This window comes from Acinonyx jubatus, chromosome B2, assembly GCF_027475565.1.
Source record: "Acinonyx jubatus isolate Ajub_Pintada_27869175 chromosome B2, VMU_Ajub_asm_v1.0, whole genome shotgun sequence".
Classification (NCBI taxonomy): domain Eukaryota; kingdom Metazoa; phylum Chordata; class Mammalia; order Carnivora; family Felidae; genus Acinonyx; species Acinonyx jubatus.
The window spans coordinates 112,019,415-112,045,060 of NC_069385.1; the positions used below are offsets into that span (position 1 = coordinate 112,019,415).

General features: G+C 49.3%; 1 protein-coding gene across 5 annotated transcripts in view; it reads right to left on the minus strand.

Moving 5' to 3' along the window:
• DAAM2 (dishevelled associated activator of morphogenesis 2) overlaps positions 1-25,646 on the minus strand; it is a 118,432-nt gene that overhangs the window by 74,825 nt on the left and 17,961 nt on the right. Inside the window, exon 2 of one of the 5 annotated variants that reach the window (XM_027057816.2) lies at positions 7,722-7,829. The exons of 3 other annotated variants lie outside the window; for them this stretch is intronic. The gene's annotated coding sequence lies outside the window, so the exon portion shown is untranslated. Of the gene's footprint in view, positions 1-7,721; positions 7,830-13,309; positions 14,676-25,646 lie in introns of those variants that run through there. One more of the 5 variants, XM_053222848.1, reaches the window with a different exon arrangement.

Consider the following 25,646-nt stretch of genomic DNA (forward strand, 5'->3'; position numbering starts at 1 on the left):
CATACTGTGCAAAGGAGAACACGAGGCCCCTTGTCATGCTCTTCAAGTTCTGGCTCATGCTCTTTAACCCCCTCTTCTAATGTGAGAAGAGACCTCACAGCCACTGGTGGGATACACCAGATCTTCCTTCTCTCTCTCCCTCGCACACGCACAAAACACACCAAAGAAAACATGTCCATATCAGACGCAGGTAACACACTCCGTTGGTTCCATGTCGCTTGCCATTCTGCAGATTTTAGAATTTGAGCATCAGCACGCACGTCTTCTTCAGTGACTGTCTTGACCCCTCTATCGGACATCTTTTTAAAAAAAATTTTTTTTTACATTTATTTTTGAGAGACAGAGACAGAGCACAAGTAGGGGAGAGGCAGAGAGAGAGAGAGACACAGAATCCAAAGCAGGCTCCAGGCATTGAGCTGTCAACACAGAGCCCGATGCAGGATCCGAACCCACAAACTGCAAGACCATGACCTGAGCCGAGGTCAGAAGTTTAACCAACTGAGCCACCCAGGAGCCCCTCTCTATTTGGCATCTTAACTTTGACTTGCTTGGATCTCCCAGGCACTGGAGATACAGAGAAGAATAAGATATTCCTGCTAAATCCTGGAGATCCGAGTCTAGCGGGAGAGCCAGGCACTTAACCAGATAATCATAATACAATATGGGACACACAAGCCAGACATCGTGATGTGAGCAGAAAGCGGCATCTCATATGTCCCAGTCGTTGACAAGGAGGATACCAGGGGAGGCTTCCTGGAGAAGGCAATGAAGAGAAGCAGTAAGTCTGAAGTGGAGCCTGTGCGTTGGCTTAGTGCCTGCCATTCCAGGTCACCTTAATCACTTCCTGCTGACTTGCTCCTTTCCCTCCCTTGCCCCTCCATCTCAGAATGCCCAGGACATTGGGGCTTTTGGAAAAATGAATCCATGTGCATGTGGTGTGACTGTAGGTGGATTTTTTCCCCTACTTTTATTTAGAGTTAACGTTATAATACCAATAACTACTTATGTAATAAAAGCTAAATTTATAAAGCGAGAAGCTATTTCCCCTGGCTATTTTTAGCTGGTGCCCAGATACCCGCCTTGGCCTTTCGACTCCACCACAAACGAAGGCCAGAGTAGAGTTTTCAAATGCAGCACCACCACTCCTTGGTAGCTGAAAAAATAGCTCCTGGCACCCCAAAGAGGGCAGGGCTTCAGCAGACTGGAGAGCAGAGAGACAGAGCTGCACCGGGCTCTGCGAAGAAGGCGGAAGAAGGCACCTAGCTGCGAGTCAAGGGCCTCGGGAAGCAGGGTGGGGACGAGGTTGTCACACTATGCTTTCATCCGGCACGCTCATCCAAACAGCTCGTGAAAATCATTGTTCAGGTCAAGACTGAAGGCGAAGAGAAAGATGCAGGTTTTCACGTGCACAGGAGCTGGGGAGAGCTGGAAACCCTACTAGCCCTTGCTAATGTGACCTGAGATTTCCTCTGCCATGAGCAGTCTGCCCTGATATTTATGCCTGGTTGAACCAACTGAAGCCAACCCCGCTTTCTCTGGAGATTTGATGAATTCTTCAAGGGGCTACATTTTATTTCGCTGAGTGCTAGCTCAAGAATCCTGGCCCCGAGACTCCTTTCTGAGAAGAAGCAAAGACCTCAGGGAGAGGATGGGGTTGAGACTCTAGAAGTTTAGCTTCTGAACTTGGCTCTGCCTCTGACTCACTATAGGACCTTGGGAAAGTTACCTTCTTTGAGCCTCACCTTTCTCGTCTGTACAAAGAAAATATGACAGGGCATACCCCATCATGGAGTCATGAGGAGTAACTGATAATTCAGGAATAATACTGTATGTCTGATACAGGGTATTGTACAAGGAAAATATTTAAAATATCTTGTAATATATTTTGCCCCTGGGAAATCCAAGTGTTTCATTTTTTTTCCCTTTCCTTTCTCTCGAACCTTCTAATATCAGAACAAAGCCATGACATTATTTTCCCCAGGCAAATAACACCGAGGACCCCCCCACCCCCACCCCCGGAACACAAAGGTCAACAGAGTTAGGAACGGCCGCAAAGAGGTAACGCTATTTTCTCCAGTCAGGAATAAAGAAAAAGCCTTTCTAGGACTAGGAGGGAAATGAAGTAAATGGCCAGGATTTCACTCCCTTCCCCACCTGGGGGCTGAGGAGGGAGACATCATTAGAAATGACCCAATTATGGATGCCTGGGAGGCTCAAGTCAGTTAAGCATCCAGATTCTTGGTTTCAGCTCAGGTCATGATCTCATGGTTTGTGAGTTCAAGCCCTGCATTAGGCTCTGCGCTGACAGCACTGAGCCTGCTTGGGATTCTCTCTCTCTCTCTCTCTCTCTCTCTCCCTCTCCCTCTCCCTCTCCCTCTCCCTCTCCTTCTCCCTCTCTCTCTCTCTCTCTGCCCCTCCCCACTCATGCTCTCTTTCTCTCACTCAAAATTAAAAAAAAAAAAAGAAATGACCCAATGACTTAGAGAATTCCAGAACAGGGAAATGCCATGTCCCTTGGAGAAGCCCCACCTTCAGCGGGGCTCAGAGAAACATGGCTCTGCCGCAGGAAGGTTAGCAAGCACCAAGGGCTGCCCTCAGGCCCACCCATTTACAGTCCTCGCATCCAGACAACAGCTGGACACCGGAATCCTCCAGGGACAGGTGGGTGTCCCAGGAGAGCCAAGGGGCCTGAGGAAGCCAAAGCTTCCTCAAACCAAAGCAGCGGGTGCCAGGTTTCCCTTCAAAAGCCCTGGGACAAGACCAGACATGGCCCCTTCAGTGGATTTTAGCACAGGGGCTCCAGAAGTCGAGGGAACACAGAACAAGTCAGTGGATATCACAGGGACCCTGTGGCCCCAAGGTCCCCACGGGAAGACACCCTCACAGGGAGCCTGAATTGGGACTTCACTGAATCAGGAGCCATTGTCTCGTATCAGAACAGGCTGAAGCACCTTTATTTATCAAGCTAAGATTTGTCTTGCAAGTTACGAATTCAGGACATAATTGTTTTTTCCCGCACATGGGAGTTGGATATATTTTCACTTCCTATTTCTATAAGGCTTCAGTAAACATTAGCTGTTATCATCCTCATCATTGTTAACAAAATAAGCTGCTCTCAGATTGACACGGAGGGAGACTAGAGCAAAAACAGCCCCACTTCTTTCGGAGCTGATTCCTAGGAGGGCTGAGGGTGGCTGGCTGGAGGCGAGGGGCAGGGAGGGGAGGAGAAGGGTGAGGGGCAGCCTTTGGGCTTGACCCCTTACCACAGTATTTACCCTGTCCCGTTCTTATTAATGAATTCTTCAAGGGGCTACATTTTATCTCGCTGAGTGCTAGCTCAAGAACCCTGGCCCGGAGACTCCTTTCTGAGAAGCAGCAAAGACCTCAGGGAGAGGATGGGGTTGAGATGCTAGAATTTTAGCTTCTAAACTTGGCTTCTAATTTTAGCTTCTAAAGCCTCCCCTTTCACCCAGGTTTGCTGCTAACTCATCCTGTCCGCTCCTCTGCATCTGCCTGGCCTGTGAGGTGGGGGCTGCTGGGCTCCTGCCCTCCCTACTGGCTCCCTGGCCATGGTTATGAACCAGAGCTGGGGAGTTTGGCTGCCTGAGCACAGATCCTAGCACCGCTTCCATCCGCTGTCCTCTCTGGCAAGTGACTTTACCTCCCTGTGCCTCAGTGTCCCCATCTGAGAATGGGAATCAGAGCAATCCGCCACATAAGGTTAACTGGGTGGGGGAGGGGGTTAAATAGTGGGCTTGTATATGGTGACGAGGGCATGCCTAGCAAGCCCGGCATGGACATTAACAATTGTACACTTTCTCAACGAGATTTTCCACGACCATGTTAAACAACCCCTCTCCCTCCCATTTTCCACATGGACTTACTGCCATATGAGACACTATCCACTTTTGCATTCTCTCTCTCCTTGAGATGTCTTTGTCCATCACTCAATGCTGTATCCACAGGGCCTAGAATCACTCCCTAGCACACAGAGGGCCTTTGTAATGAAGAATGAATTCCTACGAAACTTCACTAACTTACAACCTTAGGCAGATTATGGAACGCCACATGCCTCAGTTTACTCATCTGGAAAATGGGGTTTGTGCCTCTATCCCCAAATTGATGTCAGGATTAAATCCGATACCGTTTGTGAACAAGCCCATTCCAACCCTCAGTACACGATGGATGGATGGGCGTACCAGGCTTGGCATGACTCAGGCAGGGCCTGCAATGGTTAATTCCAGACTCTCTTCCCATCCCCCACGCAAGGCAAGGCTGGACCGCAGGACCACTGGCAGTTGTCCAGGTAGAGGATAAATGTCAGAGGTGGGTGCCTGCAGGGCTGCCCTGGTCCTGATATGGGGTCTCGACCCAGGCAGCTGGAGTCTCTCCCCACCCCCTCCTGCTGAGAGGCACTGCCTAGGCCTGCAGCATTTGGGAGAGAGCGCAGGAGCCGAGCGGTGGGAACCTCCACCCGCCTGGGTCCCACGCCACATCCTGGCCTTGGGGGAGGTGGGCCCGAGGCCTGGACTTGCCTCCCAGCCATTCCCGGGCGGCCTGCTCTCTGGCCGGCCCAGCTGTGCTGACTGAACCCGAGGGCTGTAGGGGCAGCTCTGTCCCTCAGCACTGCCCTGTCCCCACACACACGAGGAGGAAGACGCTGGCCTCAGCACAAGGAGGGTGTGGGATTTAGAGCCCAGCTCTGTGAGCCCTGAAGCCCACCTGCCTTCCCAGCCTGCGGGAGGGAATGTGTTCAAAGGCAAATGAGCCTCCTGCGGCCAAGTCACAGAGGGGACACAGTCAAGAGCAGATTCCAAGCAGGAGTTTCCTCCTCCTTCTCCAATTTCTCACAACTCCCCAGCTTTCCAGCAATTTCCCCTAGCATCCATCCCGCTGACGACTGACCCAGAAAGAGATGAAAACAGATAGACACCCAAGCCTAGCATGGATGGCGAAGATGAGTAAGTGAGACCCAGTGTCTGTCCTGTGGATTCATTCATTCCACAGTTATGTACAGAACCTCCACTCTGAGCCAGGCACCGCACGCCGTAGGCATGTGGTGGTGAATAAAACACTCATTAAAACTACTCTCAGTCGGGGAAGAGGGGAAAACTGGTGAGAAGGTCAGGGAGGGACAGCGTGCTGGGCAATTGCTGCACAGGGCACAGTGGGCGTATAGGTGAGGGGTCTGTAACACAGGCTGGGGAAGGAGGCAGAGCCAGGAATCCGGGAAGGGCGATACCACTGTGGACAATACAACATCTGGGGGGAGAGTGCAGGCGCCGAAGAATGGAGAAATGATATCCCTCACCTGGAGATTGCTGTCTCCAGGGTGACGGTGGCCTTAACTCCCATCGTGTCAGTCTTCAGGGATTTTCATTAGAAAGTAAGCCCTCCGGGGCACCTGGGTGGCTCAGTCAGTTAAGCGTCTGACTTCAGCTCAGGTCATGATCTCACAGTCCGTGAGTTTGAGCCCCACATCAGGCTCTGTGCTGACAGCTCGGAGCCTGGAGCCTACTTCGGATTCTGTGTCTTCCTCTCTCTCTCTGCCCCTCCCCCACTCACACTCTGTCTCTCTCAAAAAAATAAATAAACATAAAAAAAATTAAAAAAAAAAAAAAAAAGAAAGTAAGCCCTCCAAGGGCAGGGACATGGTCAGTCTGCATGCTCAGGACTTAGAATAATGATGGACACATGTGAATATTCCAGTGAGCATATGAACTCCCCGAAGGGAAGGTCACTATTGACCCCAAAGAACACATGCTCCCTTCTGATCTCACTGGCATTCACGAAAATTCTCTTGCCCAATTTCTCACATGTTACAACTCTCTAAGGTATCTTCTCAGCCTCCAACACAGGTGTCTTTCCCAGGCACAGACAGTGAGGTCTGTCTGTCCCCCAAAGTGGCACCAGCTTCCCCACAAGGTCACACTCCTTCCAAAAGCCCTGGGCACGGCGATGAGAATCGCATGCCAATGAGGACAAAGGCCAGAAAGAAGAGGAAGTTGGCAGCAATGTCCACACCTGGGTCTCTGCAGAGAAACACGGTGCTGCTACCACAGCCAGCCATGGGCACACTGCTGGCCCATGCACACACTGTGCCCCAGCCCTGCCACGGAAGGCATACACACAGGAGGCACCGATTAGAGCGCTCGGTTCAGATACTACCACGGAGCTGGCCCCTGGGCCAACTGCCCAAACACCAGCCACTCTTGTTTCCTTCTCAGCAGGAGACTGCAGAGAGCCCAGGTTCCCCTCAGTTTTCACTCAGACAATACTTAATGAGGGCCTACTATGCGCTAGACCCAGTCTCTGGAACTAGGAATGCACAATGGGCCTTGTCTGAGTCCCTGCATTCTGGAAGCTCATAGTTTAATGAAAGACAAGGAGAACAGTGGTTTTCAAACACTGTGCTACATGCTACATCCGGGGTGGGTCTTCGGGGCCATCAATGAGGGAGAATCTCACCTCCCTGAAACTGGGGGAAAGAGGGGCTAGAGAGATGACAGAAGTGGTGGTGCTTGAACTGAGTCTTGAAGGAGGACTAGGTTTTCCCCAGGTACCATTCTTCAGGCAGAGGGAGGGCAAGAGCTTAAACGTAGGCTGTGAGAGGTGGGGTGCACAGATGTGGTTCAGAGCTTGGTCATGAAGGGGACCAGCCTCCTTGGATTCTGCAATTGACCAGGATTTTCCAAATTTCCCTTCGGTCCATCAAAAGAATCCATTTTCAGACCAAGGAGGTTAAGGGGAAGCACGCTTCACACAGAGACGGAGGCAGCTGGGCAGCCCAGGTGCAACCCCCACATGCCATCAGGCACAGGGGTGTCTCGACAGACCCCCACGCAGACAGCCAAGGTGCAGGGCCACTGTTCCCCAGAGCAATCGTGCGCTACTCCATAAGCTCAGATGCAAAAATAGGACTCTGGGGAAGATTACCCCACTCTGCTCCAGAATGGCCATACCCTTCCATCTTGGGATGTCACTCCTGCTGTCTGTGTGTGAACGAACTCCGCTCCAACTTCCTCTGACATGCCCCATAGGGGACTCCCACACTGCTCTTGGGAGGCACAGGATACCGGCAGTGGGGGCTGGCTATCCTTATCGTGACCATTTTACAGAGGAGAAAACTGAGGTTCAAGAAGCAAGGCCACTTGCCCCAGGACAAACTGACGACAGACCACGTCTAGAACCCCAACCCCAAATTCTCGGCACAGACTCTCCTTTCCCGCGAGAGAACAGCAGCAGACACACCCTGCTTTCGTTCTTGGTTTCCCGTAAGTGCTTTCTCCTGAAGGCAGTATTGACAGAAACGACAACTACAAAAAATGTGATTAAAACAAAACAAAACCTCCAAAAACTCTTAGCTAAGATTCATTAGTGAAGATTTCCCTAAATATTGTGAGTTTTGCAAAGGCTCAGGCTAAACCACCTCTGTTTTTGGATGATGTTCCCTAATACTCCAGAAACAAATTCACAACTTCTGGTCTTTGCCTCAGATTTTCCATCTGATGCCTGGAGAATACTTAGAAATGCTGTTTGAAAAAGAGAAGGTGCTTCCAACCGTCAGTCAGAAAGGTTCTGATCTGCCAAGTAGAAGGTCTAAGAAACTGAGTGTGTGGACAAAATCACTATCTACCTGCCATCAGTAGGCTCTTTCCTGAGACCCAGTGAGAAAAATCAGCAGCCGTGGCAAAAACAAACAAACAAACAAACAAACAAACCTGCTGGTGTCCAGGGATTTGGGAATTTTAGGAGGATCGGGTGGTATTTCTGGATGTCCTCCCGGAAGGAAGAGCTATCGGCCATGTCAGCTCTACAACTTGAGGATTCTGTTGGAAATGCAAAAAGAGACGGAGAGATTTGAAACTCCCCCCAACCCCGCAAATGATATCTCTCCACTGAGATGCTCACCCTTGGAGGCACCTGCTTTTCCGACATGGTCCTAACTTGTCACAGAACGGGGCCTGTCTTGTAAGTTATGAAGCCATGACTTACAGAAGGCAGGGAGCCCAGAAACTCCCAAGGGCACAAGACGAAGGCTCTCAAAAGTCAAAAAACATGTGTGCCAACTGTTGGTTATTTGGCTAAGTTATAACCAGATACCGAGGGCTGGCCCTACAACCACCTCCTCCCACTGCTGACCAGACACCTGGCCAGCAGGCAGAAGCTGCATCAAGACACATGTCTGATGGGGGAAGGAAACCAGGTGCCTTGAGCCAGGTCTGGTATACACCTCCAATATTCGCCAACACACTCAGGCCTTCGGGACACACATAAAATGTGAGCCCATTAGAAACCGGAGGTTCGCAAAGAGAAATAACTTGCCCTGGACCATTCAGTGGCCGTAGAGCAAGACCAGGTCTCTCTCTCACCGCATTCTGCCCAAGAAGGGCCGTGACTGCTGAATATGGTGCTCGGCTGTGAGATGAAAGGGGTGCACAGACCCACCCCGGCTGCGGGGCACGCACACCTGTCAGAGAACGTGCCAGCTGGACACTCGGCACCAACGCTATGTGCACCCATGTTCCTGCAACTCCCAGAGGCCCAAGTCCAGCCACACATGCCAAATGACACCCATGTCAGGGCTGGGTGTTGGTGTAGGTCCAGCATCTGCTGACGCCACACTCAGTGTGACAGGGGAGAGGAAAACTGGCTGCTTCTACAGCCCCCCCTAAGGAACAACGCCCGTTTTAAATTCACACCGAGGCTCTGCGTGGGTAAGCAGCATCCCTGACCAGAACTTCCCCTTGGCAGGTCAGCCACCTGGGCTCCACGCGAAGCCATGCCCAGGCCCCCTCTCGCCACTGCCCCCTACCGGCCAGGCAGTGGAATAACCTGGTTCTGGAGAAAAAGACTGGCAAATCCCAGTTTCTTTTATCTTCCTCTCCTACTCTCGCCCAGCTGGCCTGCCTCCATAGTCCAACCGTTCGGAAAACGCCCTAGTAGGAGAAATGTGCGTCTGGGCCCTGCCTGGAGCTGGCTCCCCATGACCCGCCTTCCGTGGCACCTTCTCTTGCTGAGAAGGCCTCAGCGGGTCCTCTCTGGCTCACGCGTTCCTCTCTTCCAGCTCATCCTGCCTGCAGGAGCTGGGAGGCCTCTCCTGCGTGCGGACATGAACCCTCTGTCCTGAATCTGCAGAACCACCTCTGTCAGGGATTTGGGGCTTGTTTTCTTAATTAACTGAAAATGCTAACACGGGAGCCCGGGCGCTGGCAGGAGCCTGGCCTTCAGCGGCTGCTGGAGAAAATTCTTGCTTTGAAATCTGGATCCCTCACATCTCCCCTCATGCCCCGCACAGGATGTCAAAACAAACTGGGCCACCCGATCGTGGGGCACAGGGAACGAGCAGGATCGGATTTCAGGGCCAGTGACGGATTTAGCTACAGGCGGCTTCAGTGTCCAACTCATGAAGAGATCTTGATTTCCCAAAATGGCTCAGCTAAACCCCAAAAAAGCCACCTGCTGAGGCAGAGGCTCTCTGGGGGAAGAAAGGAGAGGTCACGGGGTTTATGCCAGTGCTGTGTCCTGAGTGCTTGCCGCCTGCCTGGCCAGCACGGAGCTGGGACTGGTGAAGATAGCCAAGTCCTACTGATTCCTGCCCTTGAAGAGATAAGGCAGGAACAAATTGCTAAAGTGTAGCACAGGGAGGGTCTCTAGCAGGGCAAGTACAAAGTGACAGGGTCACAGAAAAGAAGGGCAACTCCTCATATTGTAGAGGGCTGGGGGTGGAAGGTCATGGCCGGACACAAGGAGAAGCACCTGATCCACGCAAGGAGTCAAAGTCTAAGGATCAATAGGATGCATGAAGGGGGGAGGTGGAGGGAGGCGGAGGGGACCCACGGGGAAAGGCTGGGAGGCATAAAGAGAGAGCATGTTGAGGAAGGGCAGGCAGGGCAGGATGGCTAGAGAATGGGGCTTCTGGGGGCACCAGAAGGACTCTGCAGAAGATGCCCCTGGAGATGAAGAACAGGGCAGGCCCATCATGTCAGGGGGAACATGGCAGGACATGGGGAACCAGCAAATGTTTTTCAGCAGGAACGAACTCCATCTGGGGCAGGGGTGGCCTAATCTAGCCCACTGCCAGTTTTTGTAACTGTGGTTTCTTTGGCACACCCACACATTTATACATTGTCCAAGGCTGCTTTGGTGCTTAAGTGATTGCAACAGAGACCGTGTGGCCCCCAAAGCCAAAATATTTGCTCTCGGCACCTTCACAGAAAATGTTTGACGACTCCTAATGCAGAAGAATGACAGGGCAGAGAGTTCCAGAGAAAGGAAGACGGATGGCCGCTCAGGGTCCAAGAGAGTAAAGATACACAGTGGTGTCACTCATCCAAAGTAGGTGTGACCGCAGGCTGCCTCACAGCAAGACCCCAAACCTCAGCAGTAGGAGGAAGAGGAAATGGAAGAAGAAGAGGCCTGGTCCCTGGGTCTCTTGTCCCCAGCTACCTGCATTGGTGGGACGTGTGATCCTCAGAGTGTGCTTGTCACCCAGCCCCGTCCAGGAGCCAAGGCACCAGGCCAGCGGCGTGTGCCTATGGGCTGTCGGGGTAGCAAGCCCTGAGTCACAGGGACCCTGCTTCAGCTTTCTCACCTAACAGCTGGACCCTGGGAAAGGTCTGAAATTCTGCAAAGACCAGAGAACACCCCTCTGTGAGAGGAGATCACATGGTGGCCCCAGGAGGCACCACACTCACCCTTCTCAGCCTTAGCGCTTGTCCCATCTGCAGAGGCTGACAGAGGAGCATCCTTGAGCTTCGGGTCAGAGACACTGTGTTGGAAGTGGGGGTCCCAGCTCCTAATTCAGGGTCTTTCCTCTTTCCTGACTTGCACATCCTGAGTCTCTGCACTGGGCCCTCAATGATCCTGTACATCGGGGGGCTGGAAGATTGGCACCCCTACTCTGCTCTGCCTGTGGCGGAGTCTGGCTCACTCTGCCCGGAAGAGAGGGGGATGGCTGAACCATCTCCTCCTGGGTCACCCCCCCCCCCCCCGCACCTCTTCCTTTTCACTCTAGATCAATGTAGCCTTTCTTCATCTTTGGTACTTTGGGCCTTCCAAGCTCACCATGCAGAGCCCAGCTTCAGAAACAAAGCATTAAAAGTTAAACACTATCATTTGAGGAAACTGCTTCGTGCCAACTTGCACAGAAACATAAACTCAGGACTAAACTCTCAGGCCAGCCGTAGGTTATGGGATAGCCATTCAGACAATTCAGAATGAATGCATTCAGCTTTTAGGTTATCATTCAAATGGAAACAGAAGGGAACCATTCTTAAGAACAAGAAGTTTCTCAAATAGTGTTCTCAACACTCTCCTGTCAAGGGTCTCTGGGCCCATCTGAAAGACTCTGCAGGGGTTGAGGACCCAGGTTGTGCAGTGATGTTGGCCGGCACCTTTCCCAGTCTTATGTCCCACCAGAAGAATTGGCAAATAGGAGGCAATTAGCTCAACCTGGTTGAGCAAAACACATGAATGAATGAATGAATGAATGAATGAATGAATGGAGTGAATGAATGAATTGAATCGAATCAAGACGTTCAAGTCCTGGTTCCACAGTTTACAGCCCTGTGTCCTCAGGCAAGGTCCTGCACCTCGCTGAGCCTTGGTTTCCTCATTTGTAAAAATCTCCCAAATTACAGGCATACCTCAGAGTATTGCAGGTTGGGTACCAGACCACTGCAGCAAAGCAAATACCACAATACAGCGAGTCAAATGAGTTTCTTGGTTTCCCAGCGCCTATGAAAGCTATGTTTACACTACACTGTAGTCCATTAAATGTACCATAGCATTATGTCTAAAAAAACAATGTACACACCTTAATTAAAAAATATTTTATTGCTAAAAACTGCCACCCATCACCTGAGCTTTCAGGGAATCATAATAACCGCCTGCAGATCACCATGACAAACATAATCATAAAAGTCTGAAGCATTGTTGACAATTAAATGTGAAATTTTTTCAAACGTGACACAGAGACACGAAGCGAACAAATGCTGCTGGGAAAATGGCACCGATAGATCTGCTCTGCGCAGGATTGCCACAAACCTTCCATTTGTTAAAAAAGAAAAATGCAATTATCTGCAAGGGGCAATAAAATGAGGTATGCCTATGTCCACGACTCAAAATATTACAGCAAGAACTACACAAGATGGTCCCCATAAAGCCCTTGGCACAGTGATTGGCACATTCAAGATACAGAATAAATGGCAACCGTTTTTGTTACTTTTCAAAAGCGGCTTTAATCCCATATTTAAAACATCTTTCCCGATCCTCACAGGCTCCCAATTCCGTCATTCCATTTTTGTATCAATAACCCCCCAGTTAGAGCCTGGCACAAGCCGGGGAGCAGGAAGGAGCCGTTGGAGCAGACTTCAGCAGAGAGCTTCTGGCATCCAGAACTCACTCATGGCCCCGGGGAAGTGTGGGGACTGAGGCTGCTACTATATCCTGCCTCTTCCCTGGGAGGCCACCCTTGGGCACAGACCCCAGTTTGCCAAACTGCACCTGATATTCAAGGCCAGGGAGCTCACCTGTGCCCATGCCGAGGCAGGGGCGTCATTTGCTCTGCAGAGGTGGGGTGCCAGTTCAGACCCATTCTGCCCGCTGCACAGACCTCTCCTCACATTCCTTCTTGCACTAAGCCCGGGGCCGCATGAGCCTCCCCCCAGGGTGGTGTTCCCAGGCTCCAGAACAACAGGCCTCCATTCTTCCCTGCCCTTGGCAGACCTGCCTCCTCCCACTACGGCACTGCCTGCTGCTGCTCACAACAGCTGCCCCAGTCCAAGGGGCCAACACAGACCTCTTTGGGGCCTGGAGAACAAGCCCAGGGCCTGGTGTGTCCCCTCAGCCCAGGAGGAAGAGGAATTGGCCTGAGTCTCCTGCTGAGATAGAATCCCAGGGTCACTCACTCCATTCACCCTCAGGCTGCAAGTACCATTTGGCCTCAGGCATCTTTGCATACAGCCTTGGCTGGCCACGCTTTGTTTTCCCCAAATGAGAGAGAAGTCTGACATCAGCCCCTTCCTGATCTTCACTACCCCAACCCACCCCTCTCCGGACCAGGCTCCAGATACTTCTAGATGTCAACCCTCAGTTCCTCACCTCAAGGGTGACAAACAGTGGGAGGAGAGGCTGGAGGCCATCCCCCACCCAAGACTCACTACCCACCAGGAATCCCAGCCCCACTTCTGCCTCCTCCTTCCCACATTTGCCCATCAGATTCCATCCGGCAACAATCACCAAACTCAACCCCAAATCAGCAGTCCGCAAAGACAAGGAGGATGAAACGTGGGTTTCTTTCACTTACCAAGTTTATCCAGCTATTTTTCCAACTTTCTTTTTAGGGATCCTGAGCTCAGTCCTTAAGAATGATTCTTGTATGTCCCAGAGCCAGGGCTGGGGGGTGGGAGGCAGGGGCCACAATGGGGGGCTGATGACAGAGAGTCCTTTCTCCGGCATGGATTCCTGGGGGATGTGCACTTGATTCAAAGCAGTCTCCCTCCTCCAGAGGGTCCAGCACTCAAATCCAACCCAGGAGGGTCCCAGCTGCAGCCCAGCAAGGCACCCAGAAGGGGAGGCAGGGCCCCATAGTTTGTGGCTGCCTTTCTTAAAGGGACAGCCTGCCCCTGAGAGCCTGTAGGGAAAAGCTAGACAGGAAGGAGTGAGCAAGGACCAGCCAGCTTTCTCCAGGGAAAAGCTGTGAACAAGCACCAGGATCCTGGCTTGGTGCTTGCATAATCCTGACGACTTGACAGTCTTGTCCCCTCTCCTGATGTGTGGGACACCGAGGCAGAAGGACCCTTCTCCAGGGTAAGGCTTCCCCCCAAAAGGTCCTCCCTCAGGGCTGAACTCACCCATAGAACAGTGTAATAACCAATAACAAATAATAGTCACTATGTGCAAGGCATTTGCCTAAGTGCTTTGCCCAAAGGAACTCTGGTCCCCAAACTTTAGGATGTAGGTATTGTTACCGGTCCCATTTACATTTACATATCGTTCCCATTTACATTCCTCCCATTTCCCCGGAGGAAACCGGGACCTAGAGAGACTAAGTCACTGAGGTCTCACAGGTAATGAATGGAAACATCAGGCTTTGAACTTAAGTGGTTCTACTAGCACTCAATCACCAAGCTTTCTCTAGAAGGAACTATGGGAGCACCACTACAAAAATCAATTGCAGGTGGAGCCCCTGCCAGAGTCAGGTTCATGCCACAGAAACGGCATCATGAAAGACAAGGTGTCTGCCTTCTCAATGCTCCCTGGAAGGAATTACCCAAACAGTAACCTCAAATTTGTCTGGAGGGTGGTATCACTGTGCTTGTTCTTGCCTTTATGGGTTTCTTTATTTTCCACACTTTCTGAAAGCAGCTATTCCTTTTATAAACAGAAAACAAAGATTCCACCTCCTACCTCCTGCTCAAATATTTCAAATGACCAAGACTCTATAGAGCAGGATGACTTAAGTATTCTACATGGATTCTAGAAGAAAGGAGAACAGCAAAATTAACAGGATGATGCAGCAATGCCGTGAGTAAATCGAAGTTCAGTTTTGCCCATTACAAATCTATAGGCTGGTTTTTGATATGATTAAAGCAATAGCTTTTTCTTTCAGCCGAAACTAAAAATAAAAAGTGGTTTTTTTTTTTTTCTTCAAACCTGGTAATTTACAAAACTCAGTTAAGAACCAACACCTCACATGTTATTCCAGACCTTTCCTCATTTGATCACCAACCCCCCCCCACCCCTCTTCAGCTTCCCCTCACTTTGTCCCACCCACCCCACCCAGCAGCCAGGCCAGAATTCTAGGGCTTTCCCGAAGCCTATCCAGTACTCTGAGACTTGCTCATGCAATGCCTTCTGATTAGCACTTCCTTTTCATTTTCCCGTAAAGTCTTTGACACCCTTCAAGACCCAGCTCACTTGTCACCGCTCCTATGGAGCCTTCCACCCCCACAAGCAGAACTGACTGCATCTTCCTCTGAGCTCTCACAAGCTTTGCTCCTGCGGAACATGCTATTAGAGCTGGCACCACGCTGTATTCAACTAAGTTAGTGTCTTTGTTCACTTTTCTTTCCCTAGAACCTAGCTCTAAAATATCTGTGGAATAAGGCAGTACATGATAATAATAATTGTTTTGTTTGAAGGGCATGTACAGTTTCCCAGGTACTTCCTCCAACATATTTCATTTGGCTTCAAAACAACTGGTTGGGATGGGTATTAGAAGTGTCAAATGTGGTCACTGAAGGAAGCGTGCAGTGCTTGAGGTCCTTGACACTCTGCCTTTTGGAGGTTAGGTTTGCCCGGATAGCCTTGAGGGGCTGGCCTGGCCCCTCAGCCTCACTTTCAGCTCAGCCAGACTGTATCCATCTCCTGGCCCTGCCCTCTGCAAGCTTACCAGTACTCCATCCCAACATCTCCTTGTCCTAGGCTCCCCCACCAGCCAGGCAGGGGGACACCAGAGGGCCATGGGCCTGGAGATGATGCTTCCCAGCTGGTGTGTACCATGCATTCTCTCCAGGTGAGTGAACGCAGCATGGCCAGGGCACTAATGAGGCCATAGCTTCAAGTGAGAACCAAGAATGATCTTGACAGTTTTATGGAAAAAAACTCTGTCATGCAGCCCTCCTGTACCCAGCCACGTAGCCAGTCCACCAACTGGGATCCCTGGGAGAGGGTGTGCACAGAATGTCAGAGCCAGAAGGAAACTTAGAGATCCCCTTGCCCAACCCCCTTCCAGACAGCCAGGAAAATCGGGCACAGACTGGGGAGGGACTTGTCAGAGGCACAGAGAGAGATGGTGGCAAAGTGAGGGCTGACATCTGAGCCCTTTCTGATCCAACCAAGGAAAACACAACTTCGTACTAAAAGGAAGCCACAGAGGCCAAATTATTTTGCAGGATGTTCTTCAAGCACACACCACACAAATGATTCTTGGATGCAACGGCACACACAGAAAACACTTAATAAAGAAAACACAGAGGAAAGTGTTCAGTAACCATCTTAAAATTTAGTACCTCTGGACACCAGGCCATGTCTTAACCCACCCATCTCCATAACCTCCCTTATGAGCAAAGGGGGCATCTGGGTCTAAGTCTAAAACTATTTCTGCATTGACTTAGCAGAATGCACTGAAGTAGGGATACCACGAATGATGCTTTATTTCATCCGCAGGTAACACTGTTTACAGTTGTGACAGCTATTGGTACTCAGTCAAATACCACTGGTCCCCACCCCTCACTCCAGGCACAAAACAGATTGTACTTCCTGGCCACTTGTACTTGAGTGGAGCCACAGGTCTAATTTTGGCCCGTGAGCTGCAAGTAGAAGCTGAGTATCGTGATGGTTAATTTTATGTGTCAAGTTGGTTAGACCATGGTATCAGATATTTGGTCAAACTTGATTTCACTGTGAAGGTATTTTTTAGATGACATAAACATTTAAATTAGTAGACTTGGGGTAAAGCAGATTACCCACCATCATGTGGGTGGGATGCATCTAATCATTTGAAAGCCTTAAAGAAAAGACTTGCATCCCCAAGGAAGAGGAAATTCTGCCTCCAGACTGACTTTGAACTTGAGCTGCAACATCTACTCTTCCTTGGGTCTCCAGCCTGCAGGGCTGCCCTGCAGATTTTGGACTTGCCAGTCCCACAACCAAATGAGCTAATTCCTTAAAACAAATCTAGACAGACAGATAAAGCAGATAGAATAGATAGACAGGTAGATAGGTAAGTAGATAGAACAGATAAGTAGATAGATAAGTAGACAGATGGATAGACAGATGGTAAGTAGAAAGATAGATGATAAGTAGATAGGTGGATAGATAGGTAAATAGGTTAGATTGGATGGATGGATGGATGGATGGATGGATGGATGGATAGATAGATAGATAGGTAGATAGACAGACAGACAGACAGACAGACAAAGTAGATAGGTAAGTAGATAGATGGATAGATAGATAAATACGTAGGTAGGTGGGTAGGTAGGTAGGTAGATAGATAGATAAGTAGGTAGGTAGGTAGACAGGCAGGCAGATAGATAAGTAGAAAGATAGAAGATGGATAAGCAGGTAGGTAGATAGATAACTAGACAGATGATAGATAGATCGATAATACATACATACATACATACATACATATATCCTGTTGGTTCTGTCTCGGGAGAACCCTAATAGAAGTGTAATTAGTGGTCTAGAACATTGAATTGGCAGGACACAACCCCCTTTCTGGTTGGCACTGTGATCAACATTTAATGAGGTGCCTGTTCTGCCAGCCTGGGTTCCCGAGTGACTATAATGAGTAGAGGTCTGCATTAACCCACAACAAACAGTAGCATGAGTAACAAATAAACCTCTCTTGTTTTAAGTCGCTGAAACTTGGGAACTATGTGTTACCACAGCATAATTTAACTTATACTGACTGAAGCACTGGCTGTTTGTCTTAGATCTGAGGTTCTGGTGTGTGAGGAAAGAAATCCCAAAAAGTAATGGAACCATAAAAGGATTTTGATCCTGGCTGGCCACTGAGTCCCAGAACACATGGCTCCTCCCCTGCTTCCTTTAGTCTATCTTGGGATCCTGGGACGTCTTACCACACAATCCAAACACAGTTGTATAAACGCATCAAAGGTACAATCTCACTGGTGAAAGAAACTTCCCTAGAAAATGTTCAGAGTTCCGCTGAGGAATCTGACCCTGGGCCTGGAATGGGAAATTCTCCAAGGAACAAAAGTTTCCACTACAGCAACAAGAATGTTAAACACGATTAAAAAAAAAAACAAAAACAAAAAAACCTTTTCTCAGTAAGAAAAATGAGACCATGAGTATTTATAAGCCAAAACCCAAAGGCCATCCCCTGGTTCCTGTGAGGTTTCCTGCTGTACGGGGAGAGTCAAGTGCATTAGAGAAGGTATTAGAAGGGAGGGGGATGTCCTTGGCTCAATGCAGGTGAGTTAAGTGTGGAACCTTTGAGGAAATGCCATTACAGAGTGCTGGTGATTCTCCTTAGGAATCAAGGGTGACCTAGAGGCTCCTGGGACCCTGCATCTTTCTTCTCAATGAATAAACCCAGTTTCCTAACCTTAAATACACTACAGAGATAAATTCTAGGACACAATAAGATATAACAAACTTAAACTAGTATAGGAAGAATTTAACTTATTCCAGTGGCTCTCCACTGGGACAGTTTACAGGGACATTTGGCAACGTCCGGAGAGCTTTTTGGTTGTCACGACCAGGCAATACTACTGGCATCAAATGGGTGGAGACCAGGTGTGCTACTCAATATCCTATAATGCCCAGGACAGCCCCCCACCCCCAACAAAGAATTACTCAGGCTAATACGAAGGTTGACAAACCCTGGCCCAGACTAAGTCCCTCGTTATTAGGGTGTGAAGGTTTTGAACAAAGAGAGAAAGAAATGCTTCAGAGTGAAATACTCCAATGTGGGGAAAAGACGATATACATATACATATTCATATCCATATCTACATTCATATACATATATAAACCAAAATTGACTGTACCACAGAAGCAATCTGAAAGGTAGCACAGTGCACACTGGTAGGGAAGTAACTTCCACGCTATCTCTCCCCTCCTCTGCTACTCTCCTGGAGTAGCAGCTCCATTATTTAGAAGTTGTCCTGACATCTGCAAAGTGAGATAAGGAGCAAAGATTAGGGGTGAGGCTGGAGAATAAAGACAGCTGAACTAGTCAGCATCACAGACAGGGTGAGTTGCTGTGAGCACCAAGAGGGAAGAGAGAAGGAAGGTCAAACAGCAGGACTTCTGGCCAAGCAATCAACCTCTTTCAGAACAAGGGCTGTCCAATCTTCAATTTCATATTGTTTGTGTTGTGGTGTGAATGCCGTTGGTCTAGTTAACATCTGCTTCAGGCCTACTATGTGCCAGGCAGTGTTGGGAGTACGTGACATGCAGTCTCACCAGATGCCCACAGCTGCCCAATGGGGGACACTGCTGTTACCCCACATTAGGGGTAAGAAGTCTGAGGCGCAGGGAATTTAAGCCACTCACTCAGAGATGCACCACGAAACAGCAGTAGAGACGGAACTCAGAAGCAAGTGGTCTGGCTCCAGATTCCGTGCTCTTCACTTCTGGGGTGCTCTGCTTGTGACCCGCAGTAGCTAATAATCGTAACTAATTAGATGGGAATAGGGACTCCGAACTGGAAGTGACAGGAAATGTATGAGCCTCGACCTCTCACTTTGGAATCTCTAGACCAGCGGTTCTCAGACTTGAGTGTGGCCAGGATCATCTGGCAATCTTGGTAAAACACCAACAGCTGTGCTACACCTCCCAGCGTTTGATTTACCTGGCCCAAGGATTTGCATTCCTAACAAGTTCCAGGTGATGCTGATTCTGCTGGCCCAAGAACCCCTCCTTGAGAACCTCTGTTCCCTTGGAAGGATATGGGGCTTCCTCCACTTGCGGAGGCTGGATTTGGCTAATTGAGGCTGCATCTCAAAGACAACGCGGCGCCTGGTCACAATATAGCTGTGAATTGGAGAAGGCTACTACTGAAGAGAATGGCGGGAAGGGAAGAGTGAGTGTCAAGTAGATTTCAACCTGTAAGACTTCCTGGAGGAAGAGCCAAGAGGAGAGAAGAAGGAACAGTAGGATTATTGATTTGATAAGCACTCCAGAAAGCAGGGCTCAAGCATCTGAAGTCCCTCCCTAGGGGAAACTCGATCAATTTCAATTACCTGTGTTCCCCATAACTGCTGGGAGGGTGCCCCCTTTGTTGTTTGGTGAGTCCATCCATTAAGTCTGAGCAGCAAATTGTAACCAGCAGACACCCTCTTTCATGGAATGGGAAGCCGTGCAGAACAGGGGTTAGAAGAAAGATGAACAAGTTCAAATTCTAGCTGTAAGGCTGTGTGGTATGGACACTCCTTAAGGTTCTTAACCATTCTAAGCCTTAGTTTCCAAATCTGTAAAACAGAGCAACTAATAACCTAAAATTCAGAGTCGCAAACACCGATTGTATGTAACATGCTTGTTACAGTGTTTGCTCTACACCAAACCTCAATTAGAGCTCTATCAGTGGCCAGGGAATCCAGCCACAGTCAAAGGTAGACGTGCTCTGGGCTGCTCATTGCTCCTGCAGGAGCTGGGAGGTTGAACTTCGGAGCCCCCTCACCGTCCGTTGTTTAAAAGATCTCCCATCCCAGTGAGCACCATCTGGTGTTTCAGGGCCCTTCCCCGTCTTCTGAGCTTGCTATCAAACCGTGTCTAACGTCTCGCTCAACACTTCTTTCATTTACAAAGTTGGTAACACTAAGGAAAGGGGACAAAATAAAAATACCAAACTGCCTAACGTCCGCACACACAATATGGACTCAACTTTGCTTTGAAGCTGTACGCAGAGAGGAAAGACTGACACGTGAATTACCAACATGCTAACTCAACTAGAAGGCAAGTTCCCCAAGTGTGGTTTGTGACAAGGTGGGAAACTGGGGGACAAGGGTGGAGGGGCAGACATTTCCAGGAGGTTTTCAGCCTTCTAGTGATGGATTTAGAGGCTAATTTTATTTTTGTTTTCCTGCTTTACGTATTTTCTACATTTTCTGTAATGAACTTGCATTGCTTTTATAATCAAAGAGGGAAAGTTGCTTTGTTTTTTACCTTCATATCCTTCCAAAATTTTTCTTAATTATAACTCACTCCACAGCTATTCTGTCCCCTCTGCTCACATGCTGCCTCTTGGCTCTCATCTTCTATTTCTAGCCTGTCAATTTGCACTTGAGAGGGTTCTTGCTCAATATTCTTGACCAGATTTCCTACGCAGTGGCCCAAGAACCTCTGGTCAATGGAGCTTTCCCAAAGTGGAAGGAGATGTTTCCTCCCGTGGAAGAGTAGTGGGCTTACTGCCTGCCATTCCCTGTCCTGGGATCCACTCCCAGCCCCAACAAGCTCACTAGAAGGTTCTTCATGAAGCAAGTGGTTTATCCCATGAGGAACAACACAGGAAGAAACCTGCAGGTGAGGAGAACTGGATATACACGTGCACGCACACACACTTGTGTGCACACACACATTCACATACTCACACACCCCCATCTGCCTCTGCGTTCCTTCTGTATCTGGAGGAACATGTCATCCGGTTAGTGCCCTCAGATGAACCAGGAAGGCAATTCCCTCAGTTGTGGCTTGTGGGGGGCGGAGGTAGGGAGCTGGGAGGGGGGTGTCACAGCCAATCAGCTTCCATCTGGCTCTGAAACCCAAACTTACTTCCCCGGACTGGACTAGGATCCCATTTCTCAATGTGAGGAGCCTTGCTCTCTCTTGGTGACACACACTTTCCCCAAGAATGCTGGACTTCTCAATGAGGAATTCTTGTATATTTGGGATTCTTGGAATCCGGACAAAGACTAATGAATTGCTGGCTCTACCCTAGGTTTGGAAACCCTCTAGAACTCACAGGCATGGGGAGAAGGAGTGAGGCAGGGAAAGAGGGTGTGGGTGTGTTTGCAGCTGAGAGGAGGACGCGGGACTGAGATATAGGACCACAGTATCCACACTGCAGCCACTCCCGAAGCTACCCACTGACACCCAAATCAGAAGTCACCTCCTATTCTGTGACTAGAAGGCTGACACAGACAAGCTGGCCGTGCGGGACACAGAACAGTATTTCTATAACTCAATGAGCTATACCACAATGGAAGTCAGGTAGTTGGTTGCTCAGTTCATCACAGAGGGGGGTGGTTGCGACCTATCGGGATGCAGTACAGACAGCCTGGGTCTTAGGTTCAGGCACACCTTATTTGGAATACCCTCTGTGCTTTTGACTAGCTATGTGACTTCAGGCAAGGCGCCTAAACTCTCAGAACCTTGGTTTTTCTCTTCCGTAAAATGTGGTAACAGCCACTTTGCAGGTCTACCGTGAGACAGGGTTGTGCTGAAGTGTGCAAGTGCTGAGCCCAGTGCCTGGCCCATACAGTGGGCCTTCAGTAAATGGTAGGTATCATTTTATGAGTTTAAAGAGTAGACGTTCATAAAGCTCTTTGTGTAGTGGGCTGGCTGCCCTGGGGATGGCCAGGCAGTGAGAAGGCATAGCTCCCTGGAATAATGGCAGCTAAACTTAAGTTCCTTCCTTCACACGCTCCTCAGGAGTCTTCATGTGTTGTGCCAGGTTTGGGCCATGCCACCCTACTCCACACCCTAGCTGTGTGAATGTGTGTGTTCTAGATCACCAGAATGAAATGGTAGAGGGTCCACAGGAGGCCTGCGACCCTTGTCTCCTCAACTTGAAGCGGTCAGGAAGCACGCTGGCCCCTCAGTAAAGACTGGGCAAACCACCCCAACCTTGCTGTCTAGAGAACTCCATGAGTTCTTAAGGCGTCCTGAAGAACACAGTGGCCTGGGTTCCTGCCCCCCTACCCTCACCTCCCCACACACCCCCTGCCAAGAGCTCCAGTAACCTGGGCAAACAGACCAGGCCCCCAGGGTGTTCTCGGTCTAACTGAGAAGGCAAAACACAGACATAAAAGACTTAAGAATACAGAAAAACAAGGGGGAAAGAAAATAATTTTCTTTCAAAGGAACTCATATATGCAGAGGGATCATGAGGTGATCTAAGGAATCCACATTCCACAGGGTTAATCTGGGGAGACTTTCTAGAGAGAGCGGTGATGGGTAGGGCTGCCATTTAGTGTCCCCACAAGTTCTCCCCAAAAGAACCCCCCTCGGACCCTGTGGCCTAACTGACTGGAGAACAGGCATTTTTGCCTGAAACAGTAAATTTACATAACCTCACCATCAGAGCGATGCTCAGTGCGGCTCTAGTTACAACAACAAGGGTTTAAGAACTGGAGAGTCTGCAATGGCAAAGGCAGAGGGGGAAAACAAAACAAAATCCACATGAGGTTTTAATTTTCTTTAGCCACGTGAGAATGGCCCGTAGATCCAGCTATAAATACCCGGCTGCCATTGCCACAAGATGGAAAATCACACACACACACACACACACACACACACACACACACACACACAAGTCCCTTCCAACAGTTCATGGGCTCAAGAACACAAATCAATGTTTCTAAGACGATCTGTCTTGGGAAGATGCAGTATTAGACTCCCCCTTGCTAAGTGTCTTGCACTGAGGCCTCCCCAAATATATCCGACAGGGCTTGGAAGGAAGTTATCCAACAGCCAACACCAGAGTAGAACATGGAGCTGTCCCCACAACCCCAAGACCAAGTCAAAGCCACAAACAGGACTGAGGGAAAGGGTGTTAGGTAGAATTGCTTAGAAGGAAGTAAAGAGCACCCTGCTTGACCCAGGACACCTTGCGTAGGGTTTCCTAAAAGCAGGGCCTGAGACAGACTTGTAATGTATGTCATATATTGAAGCTGTGGTCTTAGGAGAAACCAGGAATGGAAGGAGGAAAAGAGAAGAGGGCAGAGGAATGACCTGGCACGAATGTGGTTTTTGGAGAGATCTAGCTTCATCTCTGTCCTATGGGGAGCTCTGCAGGGGAACCCCACTGCCACATTGACCCCCCCCAACCTGGGGGCGAGGGCATGGGGTTTTTGTACCTTTCTCCCTGGTAGTCATTGGCCACAGAATTCGGGGGAAGCGCAGGGCAAGCAGGGTGTAACTCCTCGTGTAGGAACCACTGCACAAAGGGGTTCAGTAAGTCAAGGGCAACCCACATAGGTGCAAGCCATTAGCTGAGCTCCCACAGCAGCTGGGGGACCTGTGAAGGACACCAACAGCATCTTCTATATAGGGTCTGTGAGCCCAAGGGCCTTGCTGCTTAGAAGTCATATTTTCTATTGATTGCAAAGGTTGATGTGGTTGGCTGGTTTTATTTTCTTTTGCTTGGGATGCTTTTAAGAATCATCCTACGGAAGAGAGAGCAAAGGTGTGACCAATGCAGCACACAATGTGAACTTCCCACCTAATACCTCTTCTCGCCTTCTCCCATACTAGTAGGTCCCTGCTTTTTTTTGAGGCAGCAGCATTCCCAATTAAAAATTGTTCAGCTCCCCCCAGACTCCATTGCAGCTTGAGGTCACTACTTCACAGAGTTTTGGCCAGTTTCTGGAGGGAGCTTTCAGAAAAGCTTGTTAAAGAGAGCTTGGCATTCGCTCGCATGCACTTTTTGTACTTTGTCTTTCTCTTTCTTCCTGCCTGGAATGCAGATGTGAAGCTAGAAGCAAGGCAGCCATCTCATAACCATGAGGCAACGAGCACAAAGACAAAAGTCTCATTCGAAAGAAGGCTGATGTAGAGAGATAGAGGGAGCCTGGGTCTGTGATGACACTGTGGTGTCACTCTGCCAACTCTGGACTATGCTGGACTCGTATAAAAAAAAATAAGTGATGGAGTCACTTAAGTCAGCTTTCTATCCCATGTAGTTGAACACAAATTCTAACTGATACATGCTTCAAAACACCGGTTCTATGGGGTATCCCAGGGAAAAAGTCTTCTCCAGATAAATAAATTGAGAGACTACTAGTTTAAACAATGGGAAACCTGTCTTCTGGCTGCACTGCTTCTCTGAATGCATGGTCCTGTGTGGGCGAGGGCAGGGACAATGCAGGAACACTGCTTGCATTTCTTGAATCACAGAACTTCTCTCCCTAGGGCCACTGTGTGAGAATCTGGTGTTTTGTCAAATGCAATTTGGGAAATGCTCGACTGCATGACTTCTTCTGATTTCCTTCCTTCTGAACATTTCATGATTCCCCACCTGGAGGGGACCAAGTAGATGGTCAGCCCCACAGTGGCCTTGGCGTTCACCCTCCATGGGACATAAGTGCTCATCAAAGAATTGAGGCCTGTGGAGTTGGTTGGAAAAGGGCAATGAAATAGATAAACTAAAAGACTCAAGGAGAGGACAAGTCTTTTAGAATTTTGAGTACTCATTCCTCTTTCCAAGCAGGGATTAGCACTTGCCTCCAGGAATAATAATAATAATAATAATAATAATAATAATAATAATAATAAATGATGTTGAGACAGCCAGCATTTATTGAGCATTACACACCAGGCACCGTATTTCACATGGATGCTCCCATGCAACCGTCACAATTGCCTACTGAGAAAAACACCTTTAGTTTGCCTACTTTGCAGATGAAAAACCTAAAGCCTCTCAAGAGATATCAAATGTTTATCTGGAGTCACTCAGCTACTACCCGACAGAACAGAGACTCTCGACCCCCAAAGCCCACCAACTTCAATGACTCCAGTTCCTCCACCTTCCTCTGCCAAGTACACATTTTGTTTATATACTGCGAACTTCTGCATGATACTTCTGCAGGTGTCCCTGTGACTTGGGTGCATACATCCTGATTGACAGACCGGACTGGGAATTCTCAAGGGCAGGCCCTGTACCCCCATGGGCTCGGATATGTTCTTTTCTCCTTTCTCTGTACTTTGCCACAGAATTTTGAGACCATGTCTCCACCATGCTGGGCCACCCAGTCAAAGCTGCCTCTCTGACATTTATCACGGACTTCATGGGAGGTAAGATGTACTCAAGTGAGCCTGAGGGTGAGGGTAATGAATGGCGCAGGTGGAGGCGGAACCAAGAGGCAAACTCTGGGATGGTTAGCTCCAGCTAAGTGCATCCTCGGTTCCACATGCGTATCCGTCAGGGTGCTTAAGACCAGTATCGTGTG